Raw genomic sequence first — 19,251 nt, 5'->3', positions numbered from 1 at the left:
TAGTTCCAGGGGTACCCAGGGCACAAATAAGCACTCACCCCAAATCCCCCCCTAACTGGCCTTCAGGCTGGGCCCCCTTAGCCCATAACAAGGTTACAGATATATAGAAACATTGGGGTAAGTCACCCCGCTATAGTTCCAGGGGTACCCAGGGCACAAATAAGCACTCACCCCAAATCCCCCCCTAACTGGCCTTCAGGCTGGGCCCCCTTAGCCCATAACAAGGTTACAGATATATAGAAACATTGGGGTAACAGTCACCCCGCTATAGTTCCAGGGGTACCCAGGGCACAAATACCCACTCACCCCAAATCCCCCCCTAACTGGCCTTCAGGCTGGGCCCCCTTAGCCCATAACAAGGTTACAGATATATAGAAACATTGGGTAACAGTCACCCCGCTATAGTTCCAGGGGTACCCAGGGCACAAATAAGCACTCACCCCAAATCCCCCCCTAACTGGCCTTCAGGCTGGGCCCCCTTAGCCCATAACAAGGTTACAGATATATAGAAACATTGGGGGTAACAGTCACCCTGCTTTAGTTCCAGGGGTACCCAGGGCACAAATAAGCACTCACCCCATATCCCCCCCTAACTGGCCTTCAGGCTGGGCCCCCTTAGCCCATAACAAGGTTACAGATATATAGAAACATTGGGGTAACAGTCACCCCGCTATAGTTCCAGGGGTACCCAGGGCACAAATAAGCACTCACCCCAAATCCCCCCCTAACTGGCCTTCAGGCTGGGCCCCCTTAGCCCATAACAAGGTTACAGATATATAGAAACATTGGGGTAACAGTCACCCCGCTATAGTTCCAGGGGTACCCAGGGCACAAATAAGCACTCATCCCAAATCCCCCCCTAACTGGCCTTCAGGCTGGGCCCCCTTAGCCCATAACAAGGTTACAGATATATAGAAACATTGGGGTAACAGTCACCCCGCTATAGTTCCAGGGGTACCCAGGGCACAAATAAGCACTCACCCCAAATCCCCCCCTAACTGGCCTTCAGGCTGGGCCCCCTTAGCCCATAACAAGGTTACAGATATATAGAAACATTGGGGTAACAGTCACCCCGCTATAATTCCAGGGGTACCCAGGGCACAAATAAGCACTCACCCCAAATCCCCCCCTAACCTGGGAAATGCAAGTGCTCTGTAAGGGTGCAACCCTAAAGGGAAACTAAACCCCAGAATGAATACGTAACCAACAGACAGTTTATATTATGGTAAGGGACCTATTAAAGAATCTCCCAAACTGGAATATATATATCAGTAAATATTGCCCTTTTACACCCTTTCCCTCGAGCCGCCATTTAGTGATGGACTGTCTGCTCCCTCAGAAATCACGTGACAGGAAGTGATGCAGCTCTAACTGTAACAGGAAGTAGTGGGAAAGCAAAAGGAAGAACTCTGTGGCGCTGTGAATCCTGTGATCCCAGGAGGCAGGACCCTTAATTCTTAAAATGGCAATTTTCTCTTTAGGATTACCCAATAGCACAACTAAAAACAGTAGAGGGCCCATACAACTGGGCCAACGGGTTGGTTACACTCACTGAGTCGTACAACTGGGCCAACGGGTTGGTTACACTCACTGAGCCGTACAACTGGGCCAACGGGTTGGTTACACTCACTGAGCCGTACAACTGGGCCAACGGGTTGGTTACTCTCACTGAGCCGTACAACTGGGCCAACGGGTTGGTTACACTCACTGAGCTGTACAACTGGGCCAACGGGTTGGTTACTCTCACTGAGCCGTACAACTGGGCCAACGGGTTGGTTACACTCACTGAGTCGTACAACTGGGCCAACGGGTTGGTTACACTCACTGAGCCGTACAACTGGGCCAACGGGTTGGTTACACTCACTGAGCCGTACAACTGGGCCAACGGGTTGGTTACACTCACTGAGCCATACAACTGGGCCAACGGGTTGGTTACACTCACTGAGCCGTACAACTGGGCCAACGGGTTGGTTACACTCACTGAGCCGTACAACTGGGCCAACGGGTTGGTTACACTCACTGAGCCGTACAACTGGGCCAACGGGTTGGTTACACTCACTGAGCCATACAACTGGGCCAACGGGTTGGTTACACTCACTGAGCCATACAACTGGGCCAACGGGTTGGTTACACTCACTGAGCCGTACAACTGGGCCAACGGGTTGGTTACACTCACTGAGCCGTACAACTGGGAAAACGGGTTGGTTACACTCACTGAGCCGTACAACTGGGCCAACGGGTTGGTTACTCTCACTGAGCCGTACAACTGGGCCAACGGGTTGGTTACACTCACTGAGCCGTACAACTGGGCCAACGGGTTGGTTACACTCACTGAGCCGTACAACTGGGCCAACGGGTTGGTTACACTCACTGAGCCATACAACTGGGCCAACGGGTTGGTTACTCTCACTGAGCCGTACAACTGGGCCAACGGGTTGGTTACACTCACTGAGCCATACAACTGGGCCAACGGGTTGGTTACTCTCACTGAGCCATACAACTGGGGGGTGTTGGGTTGGTTACACTTACTGAGCCGTACAACTGGGGGGTGTCAGGTTGGTTCCACTCACTGAGCCGTACAACTGGGCCAACGGGTTGGTTCCACTCACTGAGCCGTACAACTGGGCCAACGGGTTGGTTACACTCACTGAGCCGTACAACTGGGGGGTGTTGGGTTGGTTACACTCACTAAGCCATACAACTGGGGGGCATTGGGGTTGGTTACACTCACTGAGCCGTACAACTGGGGGGCGTCGGGCTGGTTACACTCACTGAGCCGTACAACTGGGGAGCGTCGGGCTGGTTACACTCACTGAGCCGTACAACTGGGGGGGCGTCGGGTTGGTTACACTCACTGAGCCGTACAACTGGGCCAACGGGTTGGTTACACTCACTGAGCCGTACAACTGGGCCAACGGGTTGGTTACACTCACTGAGCCATACAACTGGGCCAACGGGTTGGTTACTCTCACTGAGCCGTACAACTGGGCCAACGGGTTGGTTACACTCACTGAGCCATACAACTGGGCCAACGGGTTGGTTACTCTCACTGAGCCATACAACTGGGGGGTGTTGGGTTGGTTACACTTACTGAGCCGTACAACTGGGGGGTGTCAGGTTGGTTCCACTCACTGAGCCGTACAACTGGGCCAACGGGTTGGTTCCACTCACTGAGCCGTACAACTGGGCCAACGGGTTGGTTACACTCACTGAGCCGTACAACTGGGGGGTGTTGGGTTGGTTACACTCACTAAGCCATACAACTGGGGGGCATTGGGGTTGGTTACACTCACTGAGCCGTACAACTGGGGGGCGTCGGGCTGGTTACACTCACTGAGCCGTACAACTGGGGAGCGTCGGGCTGGTTACACTCACTGAGCCGTACAACTGGGGGGGCGTCGGGTTGGTTACACTCACTGAGCCGTACAACTGGGGGGGCGTCGGGTTGGTTACACTCACTGAGCCGTACAACTGGGGGGCGTCGGGTTGGTTACACTCACGGGGGGGTGTCAGGTTGGTTACACTCACTTAGCTGTACAAGTGGGGGCATCGGGTTGGTTCTACTCACTGAGCCGTAAAACGGGGGGCATCGGGTTGGTTACACTCACGGGGGGGTGTCAGGTTGGTTACACTCACTTAGCTGTACAAGTGGGGGCATCGGGTTGGTTCCACTCACTGAGCCGTACAACTGAGTGCTCCGATTGGTTCCACTCACTGAGCTGTACAAGTGGGGGCATCGGGTTGGTTACACTCACTGAGCCATACAACTGGGGGGCATCGGGTTGGTTACACTCACTGAGCCATACAACTGGGGGGCATCGGGCTGGTTACGCTCACTGAGCCATACAACTGGGGGGCATCGGGTTGGTTACACTCACTGAGCCATACAACTGGGGGACATCGGGCTGGTTACGCTCACTGAGCTGTACAAGTGGGGGCATCGGGTTGGTTACACTCACTGAGCTGTACAAGTGGGGGCATCGGATTGGTTACACTCACTGAGCCGTACAACTGGGGTCATCGGGTTGGTTACACTCACTGAGCCGTACAACTGGGGGGGCGTCGGGTTGGTTACTCACACTGAGCCGTACAAGTGGGGGCATCGGGTTGGTTACACTCACTGAGCCGTACAAGTGGGGGCGTCGGGCTGGTTACACTCACTGAGCTGTACAACTGCGGGCGTCGGGCTAGTTACACTCACTGAGCCGTCCAACTGGGGGGCGTCGGGCTGGTTACACTCACTGAGCCGTACAACTGGGGGGTGTCGGGTTGGTTACACTCACTGAGCCGTACAACTGGGGGACGTTGGGTTGGTTACACTCACTGAGTCGTACAACTGGGGGACGTCGGGTTGGTTACACTCACTGAGCCGTACAACTGGGGGACGTTGGGTTGGTTACACTCACTGAGCCGTACAACTGGGGGCATCGGGCTGGTTACACTGAGCCGTACAACTGGGGGGCGTCGGGCTGGTTACACTCACTGAGCCGTACAACTGGGGGACGTTGGGTTGGTTACACTCACTGAGTCGTACAACTGGGGGACGTCGGGTTGGTTACACTCACTGAGCCGTACAACTGGGGGACGTCGGGTTGGTTACACTCACTGAGCCGTACAACTGGGGGCGTCGGGCTGGTTACACTGAGCCGTACAACTGGGGGGTGTCGGGCTGGTTACACTCACTGAGCCGTACAACTGGGGGACGTCGGGTTGGTTACGCTCACTGAGCTGTACAACTGGGGGGCGTCGGGTTGGTTACACTCACTGAGCCGTACAACTGGGGGCGTCGGGCTGGTTACACTCACTGAGCCGTACAACTGGGGGCGTCGGGCTGGTTAAACTGAGCCGTACAACTGGGGGGCGTCGGGCTGGTTACACTCACTGAGCCGTACAACTGGGGGACGTCGGGTTGGTTACGCTCACTGAGCCGTACAACTGGGGGGCGTGGGGTTGGTTACACTCACTGAGCCGTACAACTGGGGGGCGTCAGGCTGGTTACACTGAGCCGTACAACTGGGGACGTCGGGTTGGTTACACTCACTGAGCCGTACAACTGGGGGCATCGGGCTGGTTACGCTCACTGAGCCGTACAACTGGGGGACGTCGGGTTGGTTACGCTCACTGAGCCGTACAACTGGGGGACGTCGGGTTGGTTACATTCACTGAGCCGTACAACTGGGGGACGTCGGGTTGGTTACACTCACTGAGCCGTACAACTGGGGGGCGTCAGGCTGGTTACACTGAGCCGTACAACTGGGGACGTCGGGTTGGTTACACTCACTGAGCCGTACAACTGGGGCATCGGGCTGGTTACGCTCACTGAGCCGTACAACTGGGGGACGTCGGGTTGGTTACGCTCACTGAGCCGTACAACTGGGGGACGTCGGGTTGGTTACATTCACTGAGCCGTACAACTGGGGGCGTCGGGTTGGTTACACTCACTGAGCCGTACAACTGGGGGACGTCAGGTTGGTTACGCTCACTGAGCCGTACAACTGGGGGACGTCGGGTTGGTTACACTCACTGAGCCGTACAACTGGGGGCATCGGGCTGGTTACGCTCACTGAGCCGTACAACTGGGGGCATCGGGCTGGTAACGCTCAATGAGCCGTACAACGGGGGGTGTCGGGTTGGTAACGCTCACTGAGCCGTACAACTGGGGGCGTCGGGCTGGTTACACTCACTGAGCCGTACAACTGGGGGGCGTCGGGTTGGTTACACTCACTGAGCCGTACAACTGGGGGCGTCGGGCTGGTTACACTCACTGAGCCGTACAACTGGGGGCGTCGGGTTGGTTACGCTCACTGAGCCGTACAACTGGGGGACGTCGGGTTGGTTACACTCACTGAGCCGTACAACTGCGGGCGTCGGGCTGGTTACACTCACCGAGCTGTACAACTGGGGGGCGTCGGGTTGGTTACACTCACTGAGACGTACAACTGGGGGACGTCGGGTTGGTTACACTCACTGAGTCGTACAAATGGGGGACGTCGGGTTGGTTCCACTCACTGAGCCGTACAACTGGGGGGCGTCGGGTTGGTTACACTCACTGAGCCGTACAACTGGGGGACGTTGGGTTGGTTCCACTCACTGAGCCGTAGAACTGGGGGGCGTCGGGTTGGTTACACTCACTGAGCCGTACAACTGGGGGACGTCGGGTTGGTTACACTCACTGAGCCATACAACTGGGGGACGTCGGGTTGGTTCCACTCACTGAGCCGTAGAACTGGGGGGCGTCGGGTTGGTTACACTCACTGAGCCGTACAACTGGGGGACGTCGGGTTGGTTACACTCACTGAGCCGTACAACTGGGGGCGTCGGGTTGGTTATATTTTACCCTAACTCTTTATTTTACATCTTCTTCTGCCTCCTTCACTCTATGAAATGGGGGTCACTGACCCCGGCAGCCAAAAGCGATCGCTCTTTGAGACTGCAGTTTTATTGTTACTTTTATTCCTTATATTTCTATTCAGGCTTCTCCTGTGGGAACCGGACTGCTAAGGTATAAAGGGCTACAGAGACACCGGGCTACAGAGACACCGGGCTACAGAGACCCATCAGAGTAGAGACGCGCCAGGCTACAGAGACCCATCAGTCGCGCCAGGCTACAAAGACCCATCAGAGTAGAGACGCGCCAGGCTACAGAGACCCATGAGAGTAGAGACGCGCCAGGCTACAGAGACCCATCAGAGTAGAGACGCGCCAGGCTACAGAGACCCATCAGAGTAGAGACGCGCCAGGCTACAGAGACCCATCAGACGCGCCAGGCTACAGAGACCCATCAGAGTAGAGACGCGCCAGGCTACAGAGACCCATCAGAGTAGAGACGCGCCAGGCTACAGAGACCCATCAGAGTAGAGACGCGCCAGGCTACAGAGACCCATCAGAGTAGAGACGTGCCAGGCTACAGAGACCCATCAGACTAGAGACGCACCAGGCTACAGAGACCCATCAGAGTACAGACGCGCCAGGCTACAGAGACCCATCAGAGTAGAGACGTGCCAGGCTACAGAGACCCATCAGAGTAGAGACGCGCCAGGCTACAGAGACCCATCAGACTAGAGACGCGCCAGGCTACAGAGACCCATCATAGTAGAGACGCGCCAGGCTACAGAGACCCATCAGACTAGAGACGCGCCAAGCTACAGAGACCCATCAGACTAGAGACGCGCCAGGCTACAGAGACCCATCAGACTAGAGACGCGCCAGGCTACAGAGACCCATCAGACTAGAGACGCGCCAGGCTACAGAGACCCATCAGAGCAGAGATGCGCCAGGCTACAGAGACCCATCAGAGTAGAAACGCGCCAGGCTACAGAGACCCATCAGAGTAGAGACGCGCCAGGCTACAGAGACCCATCAGACTAGAGACGCGCCAGGCTACAGAGACCCATCAGAGTAGAGACGCGCCAGGCTACAGAGACCCATCAGAGTAGAGACGCGCCAGGCTACAGAGACCCATCAGAGTAGAGACACGCCAGGCTACAGAGACCCATCAGAGTAGAGACGCGCCAGGCTACAGATACCCATCAGAGTAGAGACGCGCCAGGCTGTTCCACCAAAAGTTCATTTATATGGGAGCAGCCCCTGTAACGGTACTTGGCACTTCCATAGAGTTGCACTCGGTGATGCTCAGTCCTTCCTTCCAACCTGAGACCCATCAGAGTAGAGATGCGCCAGGCTACAGAGACCCATCAGACTAGAGACGCGCCAGGCTACAGAGACCCATCAGAGTACAGACGCGCCAGGCTACAGAGACCCATCAGAGTAGAGACGCGCCAGGCTACAGAGACCCATCAGAGTAGAGACGCGCCAGGCTACAGAGACCCATCAGACTAGAGATGCGCCAGGCTACAGAGACCCATCAGACTAGAGACGCGCCAGGCTACAGAGACCCATCAGAGTACAGACGCGCCAGGCTACAGAGACCCATCAGAGTAGAGACGTGCCAGGCTACAGAGACCCATCAGAGTAGAGACGCGCCAGGCTACAGAGACCCATCAGACTAGAGACGCGCCAGGCTACAGAGACCCATCATAGTAGAGACGCGCCAGGCTACAGAGACCCATCAGACTAGAGACGCGCCAAGCTACAGAGACCCATCAGACTAGAGACGCGCCAGGCTACAGAGACCCATCAGACTAGAGACGCGCCAGGCTACAGAGACCCATCAGACTAGAGACGCGCCAGGCTACAGAGACCCATCAGAGCAGAGATGCGCCAGGCTACAGAGACCCATCAGAGTAGAAACGCGCCAGGCTACAGAGACCCATCAGAGTAGAGACGCGCCAGGCTACAGAGACCCATCAGACTAGAGACGCGCCAGGCTACAGAGACCCATCAGAGTAGAGACACGCCAGGCTACAGAGACCCATCAGAGTAGAGACGCGCCAGGCTACAGAGACCCATCAGAGTAGAGACACGCCAGGCTACAGAGACCCATCAGAGTAGAGACGCGCCAGGCTGCACCAAAAGTTCATTTATATGGGAGCAGCCCCTGTAACGGTACTTGGCACTTCCATAGAGTTGCACTCGGTGATGCTCAGTCCTTCCTTCCAACCTGAGCGCTGTGGCGTCTATGAGCACAGGAGAACCCCCGAGTACCCGCCATCTCCACACGGGGCAGTCGCACTTTCCCAATTTTCCCTTTCACACTTCCGTTGCACTGAACAGAACTGACCAACTGCCCCCGATTTGTTACTGAAAGCCCATGCACTCAACGCAACTGCATCACAAGCACCACCCCTTTGTGTGCTGCTAGAATTCTGGGAAAAAACGCTGCATTGTGGGAAAAACATGGCGATTGTGGTCAATGTTGCATTTTGCTCACTGAACTTTTTTTTAAGGGAGAGTTTTCTTTGGCGTAAATTGGGCGAAACGTTTGTGATGTGTTTAACAATTGGGTTGGAGCTTTAGCAGCAGCGGCGCCGGGGGCTTGGGGGGCACTGTATTCCTTGGGATTGGGAAAGATTCCCATAAACGTGTGAGTGGAGTGCAGGTACATAGGGGTGAGTTAAGGGGACATAAAGGTGAGTGTGAGTGGAGTGCAGGTACACAGGGGTGAGTTATGGGGACATAAAGGTGAGTGTGAGTGGAGTGCAGGTATATGGAGGTGAGTTATGGGGACATAAAGGTGAGTGTGAGTGGAGTGCAGGTACACAGGGGTGAGTTATGGGGACATAAAGGTGAGTGTGAGTGGAGTGCAGGTATATGGAGGTGAGTTATGGGGACATAAAGGTGAGTGTGAGTGGAATGCAGGTACACAGGGGTGAGTTATGGGGACATAAAGGTGAGTATGAGTGGAGTGCAGGTACACAGGGGTGAGTTATGGGGACATAAAGGTGAGTGTGAGTGGAGTGCAGGTATATGGAGGTGAGTTATGGGGACATAAAGGTGAGTGTGAGTGGAGTGCAGGTACACAGGGGTGAGTTATGGGGACATAAAGGTGAGTGTGAGTGGAGTGCAGGTATATGGAGGTGAGTTATGGGGACATAAAGGGGAGTGTGAGTGGAATGCAGGTACACAGGGGTGAGTTATGGGGACATAAAGGTGAGTGTGAGTGGAGTGCAGGTACACAGGGGTGAGTTATGGGGACATAAAGGTGAGTGTGAGTGGAGTGCAGGTATATGGAGGTGAGTTATGGGGACATAAAGGTGAGTGTGAGTGGAATGCAGGTACACAGGGGTGAGTTATGGGGACATAAAGGTGAGTGTGAGTGGAGTGCAGGTACATGGAGGTGAGTTATGGGGACATAAAGGTGAGTATGAGTGGAGTGCAGGTATATGGAGGTGAGTTATGGGGACAAAGGTGAGTGTGAGTGGAATGCAGGTACACAGGGGTGAGTTATGGGGACAAAGGTGAGTGTGAGTGGAATGCAGGTACACAGGGGTGAGTTATGGGGACATAAAGGTGAGTGTGAGTGGAATGCAGGTACACAGGGGTGAGTTATGGGGACAAAGGTGAGTGTGAGTGGAATGCAGGTACACAGGGGTGAGTTATGGGGACATAAAGGTGAGTGTGAGTGGAATGCAGGTACACAGGGGTGAGTTATGGGGACATAAAGGTGAGTGTGAGTGGAGTGCAGGTACACAGGGGTGAGTTATGGGGACATAAAGGTGAGTGTGAGTGGAATGCAGGTACACAGGGGTGAGTTATGGGGACATAAAGGTGAGTGTGAGTGGAGTGCAGGTATATGGAGGTGAGTTATGGGGACATAAAGGTGAGTGGAGTGCAGGTATATGGAGGTGAGTTATGGGGACATAAAGGTGAGTGGAGTGCAGGTATGGAGACCATGTTTGGCCGGCCCATGTTGGCCAATAGCAAGAAGCCGCCATTGGCACATTGCATTGGGGTCAGTAGGGCTGTAGTCATTCTAATGAATGTGGTGTAAATGGGCCTAGACACCCCAATTCATGTGAGGGGCATGTTGGGTATAGAATTTGGGAGGCTGGGCACCACAGTAACCTGGGAGATTGTGCCATCCTACCCCGAGCCAGCTGTGCCCCTCACTCGTTACCCTCTACTTCATTCACTATTATCTAGATCAGGTGAGGGAGCCTGGGTACCACAGGGCAAGGTGAGGGAGCCTGGGTACCACAGGGCAAGGTAAGGGAGCCTGGGCACCACAGGGCAAGGTGAGGGAGCCTGGGTACCACAGGGCAAGGTGAGGGAGCCTGGGTACCACAGGGCAAGGTGAGGGAGCCTGGGCACCACAGGACAAGGTGAGGGAGCCTGGGCACCACAGGGCAAGGTGAGGAAGCCTGGGTACCACAGGGCAAGGTGAGGGAGCCTGGGTACCACAGGGCAAGGTGAGGGAGCCTGGGTACCACAGGGCAAGGTGAGGGAGCCTGGGTACCACAGGGCAAGGTAAGGGAGCCTGGGCACCACAGGGCAAGGTGAGGGAGCCTGGGTACCACAGGGCAAGGTGAGGGAGCCTGGGCACCACAGGACAAGGTGAGGGAGCCTGGGCACCACAGGGCAAGGTGAGGAAGCCTGGGTACCACAGGGCAAGGTGAGGGAGCCTGGGTACCACAGGGCAAGGTGAGGGAGCCTGGGCACCACAGGACAAGGTGAGGGAGCCTGGGCACCACAGGGCAAGGTGAGGGAGCCTGGGTACCAAAGGGCAAGGTGAGGGAGCCTGGGTACCACAGGGCAAGGTGAGGGAGCCTGGGCACCACAGGGCAAGGTGAGGGAGCCTGGGTACCACAGGGCAAGGTGAGGGAGCCTGGGCACCACAGGGCAAGGTGAGGGAGCCTGGGTACCACAGGGCAAGGTGAGGGAGCCTGGGCACCACAGGGCAAGGTGAGGGAGCCTGGGTACCACAGGGCAAGGTGAGGGAGCCTGGGCACCACAGGGCAAGGTGAGGGAGCCTGGGTACCACAGGGCAAGGTGAGGGAGCCTGGGTACCACAGGGCAAGGTGAGGGAGCCTGGGTACCACAGGGCAAGGTGAGGGAGCCTGGGTACCACAGGGCAAGGTAAGGGAGCCTGGGTACCACAGGGCAAGGTGAGGGAGCCTGGGTACCACAGGGCAAGGTGAGGGAGCCTGGGTACCACAGGGCAAGGTAAGGGAGCCTGGGTACCACAGGGCAAGGTGAGGGAGCCTGGGTACCACTGAGAAGAAGTTTAGTACTAAATAGAATGGAGTGTGGGTGAGGGCACAAATGTAATGCCACGCTGGAGATCATAAGGCCCGACTGCTGCCCAAATAGGGTCCCATGAGTAATAGTTTGAAGCACCATTTAGGGTAACGAGAAGCTCCCATGGGTGCCAGTGCCACACAGGGATTGTGATGATGGAAGAAACAATCCAGTGATTGCACAACAATGGTAACTGTAGGGTGCCAGGAGGGAGAGGCCAACACAGGGGTATCAGTGCCGGGGGGTGCTGGGGTTGCCAGGTAATGCCAGTTGCTATGATAATGGAGGGTGTAGAGTGTCAACATTAAAGGGCTGATGATGGAACCAGTAGAGGATGATGATGGTGCCAATGAGGGCTGATGATGGAACCAGTAGAGGAAGATGATGGTGCCAATGAGGGCTGATGATGGAACCAGTAGAGGATGATGATGGTGCCAATGAGGGCTGATGATGGAACCAGTAGAGGATGATGATGGTGCCAATGAGGGCTGATGATGGAACCAGTAGAGGATGATGATGGTGCCAATGAGGGCTGATGATGGAACCAGTAGAGGATGATGATGGTGCCAATGAGGGCTGATGATGGAACCAGTAGAGGAAGATGATGGTGCCAATGAGGGCTGATGATGGAACCAGTAGAGGATGATGATGGTGCCAATGAGGGCTGATGATGGAACCAGTAGAGGATGATGATGGTGCCAATGAGGGCTGATGATGGAACCAGTAGAGGAAGATGATGGTGCCAATGAGGGCTGATGATGGAACCAGTAGAGGAAGATGATGGTGCCAATGAGGGCTGATGATGGAACCAGTAGAGGAGGATGATGATGCCAATGAGGGCTGATGATGGAACCAGTAGAGGATGATGATGGTGCCAATGAGGGCTGATGATGGAACCAGTAGAGGATGATGATGGTGCCAATGAGGGCTGATGATGGAACCAGTAGAGGATGATGATGGTGCCAATGAGGGCTGATGATGGAACCAGTAGAGGATGATGATGGTGCCAATGAGGGCTGATGATGGAACCATTAGAGGAGGATGATGGTGCCAATGAGGGCTGATGATGGAACCAGTAGAGGAAGATGATGGTGCCAATGAGGGCTGATGATGGAACCAGTAGAGGAGGATGATGGTGCCAATGAGGGCTGATGATGGAACCAGTAGAGGATGATGATGGTGCCAATGAGGTCTGATGATGGAACCAGTAGAGGAGGATGATGGTGCCAATGAGGGCTGATGATGGAACCAGTAGAGGAGGATGATGGTGCCAATGAGGGCTGATGATGGAACCAGTAGAGGAGGATGATGATGCCAATGAGGGCTGATGATGGAACCAGTAGAGGAGGATGATGGTGCCAATGAGGGCTGATGATGGAACCAGTAGAGGAGGATGATGGTGCCAATGAGGGCTGATGATGGAACCAGTAGAGGATGATGATGGTGCCAATGAGGGCTGATGATGGAACCAGTAGAGGAGGATGATGGTGCCAATGAGGGCTGATGATGGAACCAGTAGAGGAGGATGATGATGCCAATGAGGGCTGATGATGGAACCAGTAGAGGAGGATGATGGTGCCAATGAGGGCTGATGATGGAACCAGTAGAGGAAGATGATGGTGCCAATGAGGGCTGATGATGGAACCAGTAGAGGAAGATGATGGTGCCAATGAGGGCTGATGATGGAACCAGTAGAGGATGATGATGGTGCCAATGAGGGTTGATGATGGAACCAGTAGAGGAAGATGATGGTGCCAATGAGGGCTGATGATGGAACCAGTAGAGGAAGATGATGGTGCCAATGAGGGCTGATGATGGAACCAGTAGAGGATGATGATGGTGCCAATGAGGGCTGATGATGGAACCAGTAGAGGAAGATGATGGTGCCAATGAGGGCTGATGATGGAACCAGTAGAGGAGGATGATGATGCCAATGAGGGCTGATGATGGAACCAGTAGAGGATGATGATGGTGCCAATGAGGGCTGATGATGGAACCAGTAGAGGATGATGATGGTGCCAATGAGGGTTGATGATGGAACCAGTAGAGGAAGATGATGGTGCCAATGAGGGCTGATGATGGAACCAGTAGAGGAAGATGATGGTGCCAATGAGGGCTGATGATGGAACCAGTAGAGGATGATGATGGTGCCAATGAGGGCTGATGATGGAACCAGTAGAGGATGATGATGGTGCCAATGAGGGCTGATGATGGAACCAGTAGAGGATGATGATGGTGCCAATGAGGGCTGATGATGGAACCAGTAGAGGAGGATGATGATGCCAATGAGGGCTGATGATGGAACCAGTAGAGGAGGATGATGATGCCAATGAGGGCTGATGATGGAACCAGTAGAGGATGATGATGGTGGCCAATGAGGGCTGATGATGGAACCAGTAGAGGATGATGATGGTGCCAATGAGGGCTGATGATGGAACCAGTAGAGGAGGATGATGATGCCAATGAGGGCTGATGATGGAACCAGTAGAGGATGATGATGGTGCCAATGAGGGTTGATGATGGAACCAGTAGAGGAAGATGATGGTGCCAATGAGGGCTGATGATGGAACCAGTAGAGGAAGATGATGGTGCCAATGAGGGCTGATGATGGAACCAGTAGAGGATGATGATGGTGCCAATGAGGGCTGATGATGGAACCAGTACAGGAAGATGATGATGGGGGGGGGGGGTGAGGAAGGCTCCGGGTGCCAGTTTGGGCCAGTGATGATGATGATGGGGGGGGGGGGTGAGGAAGGCTCCGGGTGCCAGTTTGGGCCAGTGATGATTGATGATGGGGGGGGGGGTGAGGAAGGCTCCGGGTGCCAGTTTGGGCCAGTGATGATGATGATGGGGGGGGGGGTGAGGAAGGCTCCGGGTGCCAGTTTGGGCCAGTGATGATGATGATGGGATAGCTGTGGGGCAGATGAAGGCTGGGGGGGAGGAGGAGGAGGGGGAGAGGCCGAAGGCTGCTGTGCGGTTCCCAGGGGTCGGTACCGGGGGGCGCTGCTGCTGCTGCACTGGTGCTGTTACCATGGAAACCACTCACCTCTCCCCGTTGCTCAGGGCTCCCCCCGCCCCTCAGGCCGCTCTCCGGGCTCCATCCTCCCCTCCCTCCGGGTAACTGGGCTCCTACCGCCGCTCCTCCATCCGGGGCCAGACCCGCAATCCGCACTCACACACCGGGATGTGCCGCCCGTCCGAGCTCGGCCCGAGTCCCGCCTCTGGGGAGGAGCCTAGCGCAATGACGCACTTGGGGCGGGGCCTTCGCTACGGACACCGGGCTCCTCCTACTCCTGCGCTCGGCTCTAGGCACGCCCCCGGGGCGGAGCTTTAACCAGTGACGCAACGGCAGCGGAGAGGTTTATACTCGGAGCCCCGCCCCTTGGGAGGAGCCACTGGCAACATTTCCGGGTCCCCCGGATCTTTTGCCTTCCTACCGGGTTTGTGGTTCCGACCGCTTGTGGGTCCGTGTGAGGGAGAGAGAGAGCGCCCCAGAGTCAGCGCCCAGGCTCCCCACACACTCACCGGCCCTGTAACCCCAGCTCGGTGCGGCCATGTGACGGCCTGCAGCCAATAGAGACCAAGCAAGGGAAACCAAACGCTTTCTATTGGCTCCAGCCCGTCACATGGCCGCACAGAGCTGGGATTAGAGCACAAATAGAAATGAGTGATGTTTGGGCCCCAGGGGCTAGTCATGTCCTCTCAGGGGCTTCTCTGCTCTCCATTGGGGTTTTGCTCTGTGGTTCCTAAGTTCAGGGTATAAGGTGGGGGCGGGGCCTCCTGTTTGTGGGTGTAACATGGCGGCAATGTATGGCAGCTTTTATATACAGTGTTTGGCCGGGACCTTCCCTGCAAGGGTTGTTGGGCTGAGGCGCTGGGATCCCGGGGTTCTGTAGCACAGACGCTAATGCCAACTGTACGGTTCCCTAATGTCCCTCTAACTTCCCTTCTCAATCATTCGGGTCTGGGCTGAGGCGCTGGGATCCCGGGGTTCTGTAGCACAGACGCTAATGCCAACTGTACGGTTCCCTAATGTCCCTCTAACTTCCCTTCTCAATCATTCGGGTCTGGGCTGAGGCGCTGGGATCCCGGGGTTCTGTAGCACAGACACTAATGCCAACTGTACGGTTCCCTAATGTCCCTCTAACTTCCCTTCTCAATCATTCGGGTCTGGGCTGAGGCGCTGGGATCCCGGGGTTCTGTAGCACAGACGCTAATGCCAACTGTACGGTTCCCTAATGTCCCTCTAACTTCCCTTCTCAATCATTCGGGTCTGGGCTGAGGGCGCCGCCGCTTGGTGCCCATACTGATAGTAGGGGGGGAGTATCCTGGGCAGTCTCTTGCCATTACCCCCAATAGCTTCACTGTGGGATATCCCTGCCCCTTAGCAACTGCCCAAACCAAGTGTCCGTACTGGGAATGCTGGGAAATGAGCAAAGGTCCAATCAGTGTGGGGGAACCAGGGTACGTGTGCTGGCCTGGGGGAACCAAGCTGCCCGACTTTAGATTAGAAGGGCCCGGCCAGGCTCATTTTTATCTAATATGGCGGCCATGGACATTGGGTTGGCCGGGCGAAATGAGAGAACGCAGAGATTGCTGGGAGCGCAGCGGTGACTGGGGGTGATGGGGAAAACAAGAGACTATAGTAAGGATATGTAATACTCTGAGAGCAACATGGAGGGTGAAGCGGAGAAATGATGGGGCGCAGGGGGTACGAGGCGCCGGGAGTAGAGAGAAATAGAAACACCCAAGGAGCAGAGCATGGGGGGGGGGATGTTCAGCTACTGGCCCCAGGGCTCAGCGTTAGCCGCCGGGCTGCCCGCACTGAATAAGCCCCTATTCTGCGCTCACTGCCCATTATCAGATCGGGGCACAAATCCATACACTCCCCTGGGGGAATGGAGCTCATTTATCAACAATGGACAGATTTGCTTATGGGCAGTAACCAATAGCAACCAATTAGGTTGTCATGGTTTTCTAACCCAGTGTTGATAAATAAGCCCCATCATGTCACATTTGAGTGAACAGCAGGGTAAAGGTCAGGGCAGTAGAAGGGGGTCAGTATATCTGTATCTACAGGGTAGGGATAAATGGGAAATAGCCCTCAGTGCCCCTTGGCGCCGCCCACAAAGGGTACAATAACGTCGGTAGCGCTCATGTACCGTGACGGTATCGTATTTACGTATTCTTTCATACAGTTACGGAATATAAAAATACATTCAGGAATAAGTGTTACGAGACAAGAGGTTCCTGCCCCACAGAGCTTACTATCTACATGACTGAAGTAGAACAGGACCCGTAAGTGCCCCATAAGGGAAGCCTTATACACAGCACTGTAAGGGCAATTAGTTCCCATTGCCCCGAACCTTCAGCCGACATTCTGGCCAAGCGGCTACACTGGGGGAGACACGTTCTCCACTTGCACTTTGTGGCCCCGAGAGCCGATTCCTCACTCATCATTTGTTTTCTATTGAAGAACAGACGTCCCGTTACCCAACACTCAGCCTAGATCTTCTGTTGCCCCCAGATGCCCCCGGCACAGGTTTCTGGGTTGGTTCTACAGGACACTAAGGGTTTCGTTGTAGGACGTCACTATCGGAAGAAATGAGGATTTTCTGTGTATTTGTAATCACTTGTTGCCTCCTAGAAGCGTTTTCCGGCTGAGAGTCCCACTCCAACAGGCTTCATCCAAAAGCCCCAGCTGGGGCAGCCTGTCCTTCTAGGGTTCCAGAGAGTCTCCTAGTCCATAGTAACCTAGTTATGTTGGGTTAATAAAAGACCAAAGTCCATCAAGTTCAACCCCTCCAAGCGAGCCATCAAGTTCAACCCCTCCAAGCCAACCATCAAGTTCAACCCCTCCAAGCCAACCATCAAGTTCAACCCCTCCAAGCCAACCATCAAGTTCAACCCCTCCAAGCCAACCATCAAGTTCAACCCCTCCAAGCGAGCCATCAAGTCCAACCCCTCCAAGCCAACCATCAAGTTCAACCCCTCCAAGCCAACCATCAAGTTCAACCCCTCCAAGCCAACCATCAAGTTCAACCCCTCCAAGCCAACCATCAAGTTCAACCCCTCCAAGCAAACCCCAGTGGCCACGCATAGGGATAGGCTAAAGAGGTATGTGCCTGGCCCCCCCACCATTGCACCCTAGGCACGTGCCTCGGCCTACCCCTAGTTCTGGCCCTGCGTTAGTGGGAGAGATGTTGGTCTCTAGGCCTCCCTTCATTTGAGGGGGTTTGTCATCTCCGTGGTTGTCAAAACTCATTCTGCCAGTTACCTCCTCTCCCCGAGTCTCCCTAAGACTACCCAGTCACCCCCAAGTCCCATAGGACATGGTTCCTAAATCATCTGTTGACTTTCCCCCTTTCTGGGCTGTGGGGGTGAAAATGCCGACACGGTATGCACAGGAGGCACAGTAGGGGGTGGAGCTTCCCTAGTGAAAGGGCGGAGGGTAACAGACAGGGCTAAACCAAGATTAGGATCCAAATTGCAGGATAATTTAACCCCGTATATCCTGTAACACATGGCACTGATTCACCCACAGTAAATCAAGTTCTAAGTACAAGATGAATGGGGAGATAGTGTTGAAGGCCATGACGGACACCTTCCCTCACCCAGATGGGCACCCCAAGATCTGTCCAAATGGGTAGAACGTGGGTGCTCACAGTTTTACTGTTAGGAAAAACCCAGTTCATGCAACTTGCCTATTTTAATGGGGACATAGTGTGTGAGAAACAATATTGTGCCAATGAATTGGACTCATCGAAATACAGAAGGAAGTTGTGTTTTGGGCTGATTTGTTTTTCAAGTTTCTGCAAAAACCCTACTAGCCCCGCCCATCTGTGCCACTTCCTGCCTCCTTTCCCAGGCTGTAGGAACCAATCAGCAGCTAGGCTGACCTGATAGGGAACTGAAGCCTGTCTGTGCTTGTGTGAGTGCAGGGCTGTGATTGGCTCTCCCCCTCCTACTGTGCTTCTGGCAGGGACCATTGGGACATGCCCACCCCTCATATGAAACCCAGACAGGGACCGGAGAGGATCTATAGGGAGCCCCAATAAAGGGGCCATTGTTACAGATAGGGTTAATGTTTAGCCCAATTTTTCATCGTATAACTTATTTCACAGCTCAGGATTCTTACTGCAGCCTCTCACTACTCACAGCAATAGCTGCTTCCAGGGCAACCAGTAGATCGCTGAGCACCAATAAGACTTTCCCACACTTTCCCACACCTTCCACCAGGGCAACCAGTATATCGCTGAGCACCAATAAGACTTTCCCACACCTTCCACCAGGGCAACCAGTATATCGCTGAGCACCAATAAGACTTTCCCACACCTTCCACCAGGGCAACCAGTATATCGCTGAGCACCAATAAGACTTTCCCACACCTTCTGGGCATATTAAATACAGAACCTTCATTAGTGGCTCCTCAGTTTGTAGACAGATGGAAAACAACATTTCAGTAGTTCTGCTTTTCCCTGTTGGGCCTCAGTGTGGGACAATTCCCATGAGCCTCCATAGAGCCACTTGCAACCAACACCTAGAATGGCTTCTGGATGGCAGGGTGAGTAGGTTCAGCCCAACTCGGTGTCCCAGCCATTTAACCCTGACAAC

The 19,251-nt window shown here is 54.8% G+C and overlaps 1 protein-coding gene across 2 annotated transcripts in view; it reads right to left on the bottom strand.

Moving 5' to 3' along the window:
* Positions 1 to 19,251, bottom strand: part of lrrc4b (leucine rich repeat containing 4B) — a 106,678-nt gene that overhangs the window by 26,933 nt on the left and 60,494 nt on the right. The window contains 1 exon segment of one of the 2 annotated variants that reach the window (NM_001102888.1): positions 14,684 to 14,834. The exons of the other annotated variant lie outside the window; for it this stretch is intronic. The gene's annotated coding sequence lies outside the window, so the exon portion shown is untranslated. 2 annotated transcript variants of the gene reach the window in all.

Source organism: Xenopus tropicalis, chromosome 7, assembly GCF_000004195.4.
Source record: "Xenopus tropicalis strain Nigerian chromosome 7, UCB_Xtro_10.0, whole genome shotgun sequence".
In the NCBI taxonomy this organism is placed as follows: Eukaryota; Metazoa; Chordata; class Amphibia; order Anura; family Pipidae; genus Xenopus; species Xenopus tropicalis.
The sequence above is the reverse complement of the archived record's forward strand: the minus strand, read 5'-3'. Positions and strand labels throughout refer to the sequence as shown.